Below are 11,348 nucleotides of genomic sequence, written 5' to 3' on the forward strand. Positions count from 1 at the left end.
CTTGCTAATAAAAAGGCGCTGAATTTGATCATTTATTTATTGCTTCCACGTAAACTGTAATTTTCATTATATCAGTTTAATTTAAATTTATAACGATTCCTTAATGCCAATTACGTACCAAACAAAATCCATCCACCATCCTACTAACCAAACAGCAATAAATTTTATTTTCCAGTTTTCTCTCGCTAAAAGAAACGCGCGTAGATAGTATTACGAGCAGTTAATTTCAATTAAACTCCTTATTTAATTCAAATACTTAAAGTAGTGTGCGTAAAAGGGGTGATTCCACTTCATATTCGAGTCGCAATCCGGGGATAATATGTGACGTTATCTATGAAAAGGGACCTTATTGTCGATGGCGGTTGCGCCATTATTAACAATGCTCCGATATAGATATAACAATGCCGCGCGATGCTGTCCGGCGTAAGCGCCATCGACAATAAGGTCCCTTTTCATAGATAATGCACCATATTGGAACATTCCTGCACGACAATTTCCGAACGACAGGAATAGGTACGTCTAATTGTAGGCCATGCTTTACGTGATAAACTTTAATAGGTCGGGCGTTAGGAATTATTTTTGATTTCACATTTAAGGCGACTGTGAAATTTTAATCGGTCAGATTCAAGATAAACCAACTACTACACAACAAAAATCTTGAAGTAGCCATAAGTTCACGGTAGTTTAGGATCGTGAAGAAACTATATTCAAAACAATATTATTTTGTAATAATCAAAATATATAACATATGTATTAAGATAATACTATACCTTTTCTCTCAAGATATTAATGTGTGTCCTTGCCTTGTTAAACATTGTAATGTCAGCAGAGCGTGTCTGAGTCTGAGGGAGATCTTTATTGGATTTGCAATCACGACGTAGACTTATTAATTTATGTGTTCAATGGATCGCATCCAGACTCAGACTATTTATTACATCAAATCATATCGTCTAAGCTTGTTTAGTTATTTCGGTTGTGTTTTGTGGTGCTATTTAAATACGCAATGTCAGAAATATTGAAAAGAGGGCGAAAAACCAGTCCAATCAGGTACGATTTTCAAACTGCCACAACGATAGCCACTTACATGTCTACTACGAAGTGACGTCACTTCTTAGTAACCTCTAGAATTGCCTAGTCTTAGAAGTAATTTCCTTATCAAGTTTCAAATAGAATTTGTTGAAAAAACTTCTTAAAAAAAATACATTTTTAACTGTACCTACTAATTTTATTATAGAGTTTCAATTATTTAATAAAATCGCTTTCACAAAGCTTTACACTATCTAGAACAACATTAATTTGTACCTTACATAACATTATAAAAGTAGTTTTTCCACATTTGACCTAAATAACTTTTTGGCAAAAATTGAATTTTTGGTACACGCTTTTATCGCTGACTATACTTTTCTTACGACAGACAACTAATACTCATCGAGACAATTCTAAAAACCCCTAACACAATTAGGTTGCGTTGTTTTATCACAGAGTTCCTATGGCCACCTCCTGTCTCCATCATCAGATCAGCTCGATGGTACCATAATATTGCATTGTCACCCGACTTACATGTGTAGGTATGCAAAATTTCAGCTCAATCGGAAACCGGGAAGTGGATCAAATTTAACTTGCAAGACTCCATTACATGTTGTTACATACAGGTCGACCTAATAAAAGCGTGTTAAAAAGGAAACCAACGTGAGTGATAAATAAATGAAACGAATGCGCATTTGTAAGACATAACCAATACGTACGCCTAATACCTACTAGATACTAAAGAGCCCTAGTGCAGCTAGTTGGAGTTCCACAAAAGAATATTTTCAAATGAATTGCGACAAAGTTACGCGCGCACTCGATCTTACACTGTATTTCAAACATTTCCCTAGTAAGAGAACTGTATAAGTATTATTTGTGATGGACACTCTGCATGACAATAAGGGGTGCCAGTGCGAACTCTTTGACACTGTAATGCTAGTTTGAAGTTTTATTATATGAACATTTCGTTTTTATTCCCTTTGTTGCGCAATTTCCATATAGATGACGTTTTTTGATACACAAGTATTTTATACCTTCTTCGTACAAACGGTTGAATGCTGAAAGTGACTGTTCTCGAGACGCTCCACTGCAAGGCGGAACCGACATTCATTGGTGGTGTGACAGCATTAAATTAATGTACCTACTTCACTACATATACTGTATACACGGTGGATTTTCTTATTGGTTCAGTGAGAGCAGCTACCAGATCCCATGCTGCTACGCAAAAATAGTCTTGGAAGACCGTCGCTGATTTAAAAAAAAAATTAACGGCTAGAAAAGCCACAAATCCAGGATAACTTTTCCCATAAAATTTGTATGAAAATGAAAACGTTTATGTTTCACATGCTATTTTTGTATGCCAATCTGGTATCTGGTAGCTGCCCTGACTGACCCCATAAAAAATCCACCCTGTATGGTACATAGGTATGTAGGTACACTAAAGGTATGGCCTGTAAGATTCAATATTCTCACTTTGCTTCTTTCAAGAAGCAGTTGAGAATCTAAGAATGTAAGGCCTAACCTACTCTTTCACTGCGGCACGTTGCGCCGATAGTCGTAGCTGGGCATTTTCACTTAAAAGTGTTCCATCAACTTTTGGGTTATTTCTACTCAGAATTACGAGGACTATCGATTTAAAAAGAAAAAAAATATGGCCCAAAAAAAATTCAGTTTTGTAACGCATTTTCACATACATTTTGTATGGACCGTTACAAAACTGCCATCCAAAATTTGTGTGTAAAACTGGGGACACTTTTTTTCTTTGTATCATTCAATAGTACTCGCGAGTCGAAATAACCCAAAAGTTGGTTTCTGAAAACCCTAGCTGAACTTTGCGGTTTGGCGATGTAACGAGGTGTCGAGGTGTGTAATGACACCATAATGACATTAGTGTTATCGTTTATCATTAATTACGTTTATGAGTCTACTTTTGGCCATAAGCCATAAATTATACTGATTTACAAGTATGTATGTAAGGATCACAGAACAAGTTAGAATGGCGATGCGAGCAGGGTACGTGTCGCCGCCGGTTTAGAGCAAACGCTCGCATGCTACTCGCCCGCGCTGACCGAAAAACGAAGTGAACATGCCTTTTGCGCCACAATAACCTTCACATTAAGAAGCCAGACATCAAATCTGTCTAAAAGAGGCGTATCCATTCACCACGCACACAAGTTTTTACTACCGTTGCGCAAGTGTTAGTAAATGTGGAGAGGAACGAGCGGCGACACCGGTTCCGATACTAACTGCGCGCGATAGCCATTCTAACCTCTTTAATATGTTCTGTGGTAAGCATTGTAAGGATAGTATGTATATAATATTATTACAATTTAAATTAAGATTTACCAATTGAATATTCTTTATATTCGTATGAATATATCTAATTTAATCCCAATTGACATCACCCGCAGTAAATTTTGCTCGTACATACGTACAAAAGAAATGTTCAACGAGTGATGGCCAATTTATAAAAGTAATGAAGCCGATTTAGCTTTCGGTGATTGATTTGAATGACTTGGCATTTTGTAAGAAAAATTAAAGACTCATTAATGCCATAATATAGCTGTAAAATTCATGTAATAAAGAAATAATTGACCGAGCGAAGCGAACACGTATCCGTTTCATCCTGGGAAAAAAATTATGTATTGTGAGGCCTACAGCTCACAGAGCAACTAGTAATAAAATACTTTAAATTAAGTAACTTATATTATTTGTAACACTTTATTGCCAATTTAGTTTTGCCCATGGGCGACGGTAATCGCTTACCATTAGGCGATTCGACTGCCTGTTTTCCTCCTATATAAAAAAACGCTACATTTTTGATTTTTCCAACTATAAGCAACACCAAGTAATACAAAACCCAATCATGCAGGCGATACGCACCCAATAAAGCTTGAGCCTCCGTTTCAAACCCCTAGTCCGGACGCAAGGGCCAGCTTACGGTGGTGTATTGTAAGGAAGTTGTACCCCCGTCACGTAGATCTGAAAGTTAGTATTTCATTTCTAACTTGGCCGGTGCTGGATGTGAGGTACGGATAAGTTTTACTGTAGATACGTTAAAGCTACAGAGGTAAACTCTATACTGTTGTAAATGCTTTCAATACCTATAAATAACCAATAAAATCAACAATATTGGAGCCAATATTGTTGATTTTAATAGTCATATAATGTGGGTAAACGTACTGGTGCTCGACGCGGTCCCAGTACATGTCATTTTGAAACTTAAGTATTTGTCAATAACGGTGCAGGGTGTCATCTATTGGGCATTAGCATGTCGAGCACTAGTACGTTTACCTTATTCCCGAGTTTTCAAGTTCATTTTAGTTTAGTAACAACGTGTCTTTTTTTTATTAGTATACAGTTTGGTCGACATTGTGACGAGCGACTGCTTTTGTTAGGAGAAGATGGCCGGAAGGGCTACATCACCACCAAGGACGAAAGGGAAAGGAAATTTACAGAAGTAAGAAAAGAGAAAAGCAAGAATAGAGAAGAGAAGAGAAGTTAATTTGCAGCAAAAGTTAATTTGCAGCATAACAACGTGTCCTATCTTGCACCTAGTTTAGTCAGATCTCGCGACATTCCTAAGGCCTCCTTTAGACGATGCGAGTTTCATTACATTGCGGGTTTTGATCGGTCGGTCGAATTGAACGTAACCAACACTCCGCAATGTAACTAAAATCGCATGCGAGTTCGCGTGCCGTCTAAATCAGCCTTAACTCTACAGCTTAATGCTGAGTTTGAATATTATAGTATGTGTCAATTCCGCGTTACTAAGATTAGGAAGCTTAGCTCGTCTAACACAAAGCCATGTATTGTACGTACACGACGTGTATTATGAAATGATTATTGGTTGCTCGAACGCGGGTGAGTCAAGTTAGAGACGTGACTTCTATGACAATAACAACTAGGTACAGTCGCCATCAGATAATATCGGGGCGGCCTAGGTGTTCGGAAAATCTGAACACGCACTCTAACACGTTGACAATAGAGGCGCGTTCAGATAGTTGTGAGCACCTTGGCCGCTCTGATATATCTGATGGCGACTGTACCTGTAGGTACTCGTAATCGTAGAGCACGGAGCTCGGTTGTTGGACCAATTCATGTATACCTAATTCGCTAATCGTGGCCATATTGCTTGTTTTGAGCAATGTAGGTAATTTGAAAAGACAAATTAAATCGAATTGTGAACTCAGCTTAATGTAGGTTCCAAATTCAAAACTTCATAATTGACTGAGAATTCCAGGAGAATTCCATAACCCATCGGGATCTTTTCTGCAAATGCCCCATTTTCTTCAAGATTCGTTAGTTCGATTCGGAGTTCGTTAAGATTAGCTAGTTAGGAAATGTTAACAGTTTTCTAGAAGTATCGCTCAAAAGCGACATTTTCCATACCCCCTTTAGGCTTGGAGGATATAATCAAACGGAGACGCCATGTCTGTAATTTTCTGTACAAAACAGTCTGCCGATTTTTGCGGGGGAGGGGAACGTCAAATGTATGCGTAACGTAAAAATAGCCATGTCAGATAAACGTCAGTCCATACATTGTGTATGACCGTTGGCCGCCTATTTTCGACAGAGGGGAAAGCCTGTTAATGGCTACTCCGTTTAGTTGTATCCTCCAAGCCTTTAGGTAACGATATAAATATTATTATTTATTACGCTTTATAAGTTTTCCGACGGTTACTCGTAATTGGAATGACACCTGAAAATAAAAAACTCTTAACTAACCATCGGGCATCGTTGAACCTTACATCTTTGCAATAAGGTTTTAGAATTGTCATTTACAGTGTGAACGATGGAGACATATTTATCTACCCCGCCCGCTCGCTGTAATACGATATGTCGGCCGTATCAGGCGCAAACAGCGATGTACTTACTGTACTGACACAAATCTCGTAAGGCATACACTCGAAGCCTACCGTCTATATGTAACCACTGACTAGACAACGCATAATTTTATTAAGCGTATGCGTTCGTTTACAGTATTTGCGTGAGTACAAGAAAAAATGTAGATCCTTATGTGGATATTAATTTGGAGACAATCGTAAAATAAGACTCGTCAAATATGATACAATTACACTGATTCAAACTTTCACGATTTTTACACATTATTAAATTGTACAACGGGACTTAATCGCGTATCTAAGTTTTAAGATTTACCTCCGACGTTTCGAGGACGGCGTTGTCCTCGAAACGTCGGAGGTACTAAATCTTAAAACTTAGATATGCGATTAAGTCCCGTTGTACAATTTAATAATGATACAATTAGTTTTATTTCAGTGTCAGTCGCACACATTCAATAACTTCAAGTTAGTAGGTACCTAATGTTACAAACTAAGCCCTAGAAGAGCGAATTGCAAATGAATGGCGAGGCTCGCTGAATATTTCTACTAATACAGTAAAAGAACTTACTAACAAACTAAGTAACTTATGAAATATTATAAGAATGTATAATTCTGCCTGTCTCTGTACCTACTACCTTTGTAAGTAGGTACCACTTTGGTAAACATTACGTATTTCGATGTGGAAATCTTTTTAGATTTACAGACATAAATATATCCAAGACTACCAGTTTGGTAGGTATACAATTAATATAGTTTCAACACCGAAAATAGACTAAGGCACCTTTATTTTGGGCATCCATCTCCGGGCAAGAGACAAAAGACACGGGACGAGTTTCTTTAATAAGTTTAGAACCTTTGAGCACGTGTCTAGAATGCTCTATGTAATGGTAAGTAATCAATGCTACGATGAGACTCCGGAGCCCAGAATCTTGTAGGTTTTTAGGGTGAAAAATAACTTGTGGTGAATAGAGGTATTTGCATGTCAATGTGAGTTATAGTTTATTATTTGTACGATGTTTACGATTCCTAGATCTAGCCTAGCCTGAGCCTGGCACCTAATTTACAACCTATTTTGTATAAGTCTAACCAATATAACTCGATCTTGTTTTTCAAAATTACTGTATTATACATATTTACTCAGTTAATATTCTGACTTGAGGCATCTTGAGTTACCTAGACCGCTGTCCCAGCACACAAGCTAAATTATTATATGTAGTTTAATACTTTTTCAAGAAAACTGTTTCAAGTTTCAAGAAATGTCAAAACTCACAAGATACGTAGGTATGCAATACAATGGCAGCGCTTTTGGCAGCAGACACTGAGACACCGGTTGTAATATATGTCAGATGTCAGGATGTCACATAGCTTTGCAAACTCGTAACGCCATGACATGAGTAACTGCCGTATTCGAACTTCAAGATATTCACAAGAGACGACACGTACTAGATCCATTCTAGATACGTTATAGTTTAGATTTCAACTAGTTCTCTTTTGCAGCGCAATTCGGGCAACCAATGTCACTTTTACGACAGATCGTGTTAGATATCTATTAGATGTGAATTAGATCTCTAAGTAATATCTTGTGGAAATCGTTCAAGAGTATCTCCAGAATCGCGGAAATGTCAAATTTGACAGGTTAGATCTTGAACATATCGTTATCGTATCTTGGCGATGTCTAAAAAATACGAGTATCTAATAGATGTCTATTACAAAATCCGAATAGGGCCGTAGGTCCGCAACCCAAGCACAATGTGGTCAATGTGGCTCGATATGATTGGTCCTTTACAAAATCAAGCATTTTTACAAGCTTTTATTTACTTTCACCTGACCGTTGTCTGTCTGTAATCAAATCTTGCAAGTTAAGTTAAGTTTCCGATTGAGCTGAAATTTTGCATACACATCGTAAGTCAGGTGACAATGCAATATTATGGTACCATCGAGCTGATCTGATGATGGAGACATGAGGTGGCCAAAAAGATACTGAGTGTATGCACAAATACTTTTTTGGGGAATAGACTAAAGACTTGTCTTGACAACTATAAGATAGGGGTTTAAAGGTGTGTGCACGACCCTTTAAATGACAAATTAAAGTACGGGAGTGGAAAAATACATAATCAGTGGCGTTTGTCAATTTTTTAAGCGCTTTTTAGGGTTCCGTAGCCAAATGGCAAAAAACGGAACCCTTATAGATTCGTCATGTCTGTCTGTCTGTCCGTCTGTCTGTCCGTCCGTATGTCACAGCCACTTTTCTCCGAAACTATAAGAACTATACTGTTGAAACTTGTTAAGTAGAGTATTCTGTGAACCGCATTAAGATTTTCACACAAAAATAGAAAAAAAACAATACATTTTTGGGGTTCCCCATACTTTGAACTGAAACTCAAAAATTTTTTTTTCATCAAACCCATACGTGTGGGGTATCTATGGATAGGTCTTCAAAAATTATATTGAGGTTTCTAATATCATTTTTTTCTAAACTGAATAGTTTGCGCGAGAGACACTTCCAAAGTGGTAAAATGTGTGTGTCCCCCCCCCCCCCTGTAACTTCTAAAATAAGAGAATGATAAAACTAAAAAAAATATATGATGTACATTACCATGTAAACTTCCACCGAAAATTGGTTTGAACGAGATCTAGTAAGTAGTTTTTTTTTATACGTCATAAATCGCCTAAATACGGAACCCTTCATGGGCGAGTCCGACTCGCACTTGGCCGCTTTTTTTAATGTTAGATTTTAATAAATGGGCTTAGGTTGTTTTAATTGCCTTAGCAAAAACTTAGCTTCAGAGAGAAAAATTTCCTATAATACTGTGCCAAGTTTTATGAAAACTGGAACGTGCAGACCAAATCGATAAAAGTATTAAAATGCAAGAACTTCCTACATGAAAGTTTCTGCGTCAACCGCAGATGGAGTTGCAGTAGTTTTTAGTTTCGTCAATGAAGTTGTCCCTCGCCTTCCTGTTGTTCTGGAAACTTTCCCTTTGACGACACTGGGTTTATACATATTCATAGGGGATTGCGCAAATCAAACAACGGCACGCAAATGTGACTTATTTGAATTAAATCGCATGAATTTGAAACGACGCTCACTAAAGAGGCCCTATCGCTGAAATATTCGACCGTATTAGAGCGGTTCTTTTATTTTTTGCCATTTTTATATATTGTGAAATTTTTTGCCACTTTTGTGTTATTTCTAGTCAGAATCGCGAGCCCTTTTCATCCGTATAGGAGAAAAAAAAGTGTCCTAAAATTTCCATACATTTTTCAAACTTTCCTTTTTGTTACCACCATACAAAGTATATGGGGAAATGGTAACACGATAGGAAATAAACTCTTGAGACATTTTTTTACCCTATTAGGATCGAAAGAGCTCGTGATTCTGAGCAAAAATAACACAAAAGTGGCAAAAAAGGTTACAATAAATAAAAATGGCAAAAAATAAAATAAACGCTCATTAACTAATAATTTTGGACTGAAATAAATATTGATTGATTGATTAAGTCGAAAATTGCAAACTGAACTCGACTGCTTAATTATATTTAATATATTTTAGTCTTACAGAAGTTTAGTTATTTATTGGTTTAGTTAGACAATCCTTGTGGGACGCAACGTGCGTAGATACCTTCGCACAGTCCCATATCCAGGCGACCCGCAACCAGGCCGGCAGTGCGGCTGACCAGGCCCAGGTTCTCAAGCGCCGCAAATACTCGTCCTTACTTAAGGACTACGAGTTTGCGGCGCTCGCAGTAGAAACACTGGGCCCTTGGTCAGCCGACATGCAGGCCTTTGTGAGGGCTCTGTCGGCACGGCTGATTAACGCCACGGGAGACCCCATCAGGGCTGGCGCGTATTTCTAGCAACGAATCGCCCTGGCGGTTCAGCGAGGAAACGCTGCCAGCGTAATGGGCACCATGCCACAGGCGGACCTGCTGGATGGGGTATTCTTTTTATGATTAGGTTTTTATTTTATAGGTAAATTTCTTTTATTTAAGTACTAGCTTTTGCCCGCAGCTTCGCACGCGCAGGAGAGTTTTTTTAATTTTGTTTTTTTTTATATATATTGAAAAATCCTTTCTTAGTGGACCCCTAGACCTTATAAGGAACCTACTTGCCAAATTTGGACTTTCTAGTCCCAGCGGTTTGGGCTGTGTGTTGATTTAAGTCAGTCAGTCAGGTCTTTCACGTTTATATAGGTATATAGATTAATTTTAATTTGTTTTTAGTTTTAGTTTATTTTAATAAGATAGTTTAGGTATATTTAATATGTTATTTAAGCTTTAGTTGTAATTTAATTTGTAATTTGTATCTTTTTTTTATGTTAAATCATCATCTTCCTCGCGTTGTCCCGGCATTTTGCCACGGCTCATGGGAGCCTGGGGTCCGCTTGGCAACTAAATATATTTTCTAAATAAAATTATCATGTAATTTTTTAAGAGCCCATCTACCAATAACTAAACAGACCGCCTTAATTATAAATGCCCTTTACCTGGATTCGAACCCAGGAACATCGGCTTCATAGGCAGGGTCACTACCCACTAGGCCAGACCGATCATCAATATTAAACCCTGTAATTAAATTATCTATCATTTCATTATGGTACATTGTGTAATGGTGACTCTACAGTTCTTTTTTTAAAGAAAAGATTGGTTTTTTAAACTGAACGGTATGAAAAAAAGACAATTTAGTGAGTTAATTGTTTATCGAATTTATTTAATATGTTATCTACATTCTACATTTTATAGGTAATTACCTACTTATAGGTACCCTACATTAGTCTTAAATACGTAATACTAAAAAATACAATAACATACTTATATTGTATGCCTAGATGCATAAATCAAACTAATACTTGCCACATAGTTTCACTATTAGATAAATGCATACATTATAACATTTTAGTCATGCACCATAACCTGTCACATGTCAGGCGAAGCCACGAGGCGGAATATAGTCTTCGAAGAAACTTATTTTCTCCTTCACTGCTCACAGCGATTTGTACTAAACTGTCTAGAAACTCGCAAAATCTAGAATTCTGCAGAAGGTTAAGAAAATGAAAACCTAGGTACTTATTGTTACGAAAATTCACATAGTTCGTTGTAAAAAGTAAGCCCATATAAAGAAAATATAAAATTATAGTAACAATAAATACTAACGAAGCAATGTACGCTACGAGTTTAATTGAAAACATTATATTTCGCTTATATTTCATATCACTTTTATTTTAAACGTTGAATATTACGTATATTTTTCGTTTCTCTATTTATCCCGCTCCGCAACTTCGTCTGCCATGATTTAAATTTCACGTAAAACTTTAACATATCCCGACTTAAGTTTAAACTCCAGAAAATTTTCAATTATTATATTTTACTCATAACAGTGTAAGTAGGTAAGTTCTTTTATAAGACGTTTGTACAACAGTTTTTTCTCATGTTCTAGAAAACAGTTGTACAGCTCAGCTTTCAGCACAGTCTTGTAATA

This window comes from Cydia amplana, chromosome 9 (assembly GCF_948474715.1).
Source record: "Cydia amplana chromosome 9, ilCydAmpl1.1, whole genome shotgun sequence".
Taxonomy (NCBI): Eukaryota; Metazoa; Arthropoda; class Insecta; order Lepidoptera; family Tortricidae; genus Cydia; species Cydia amplana.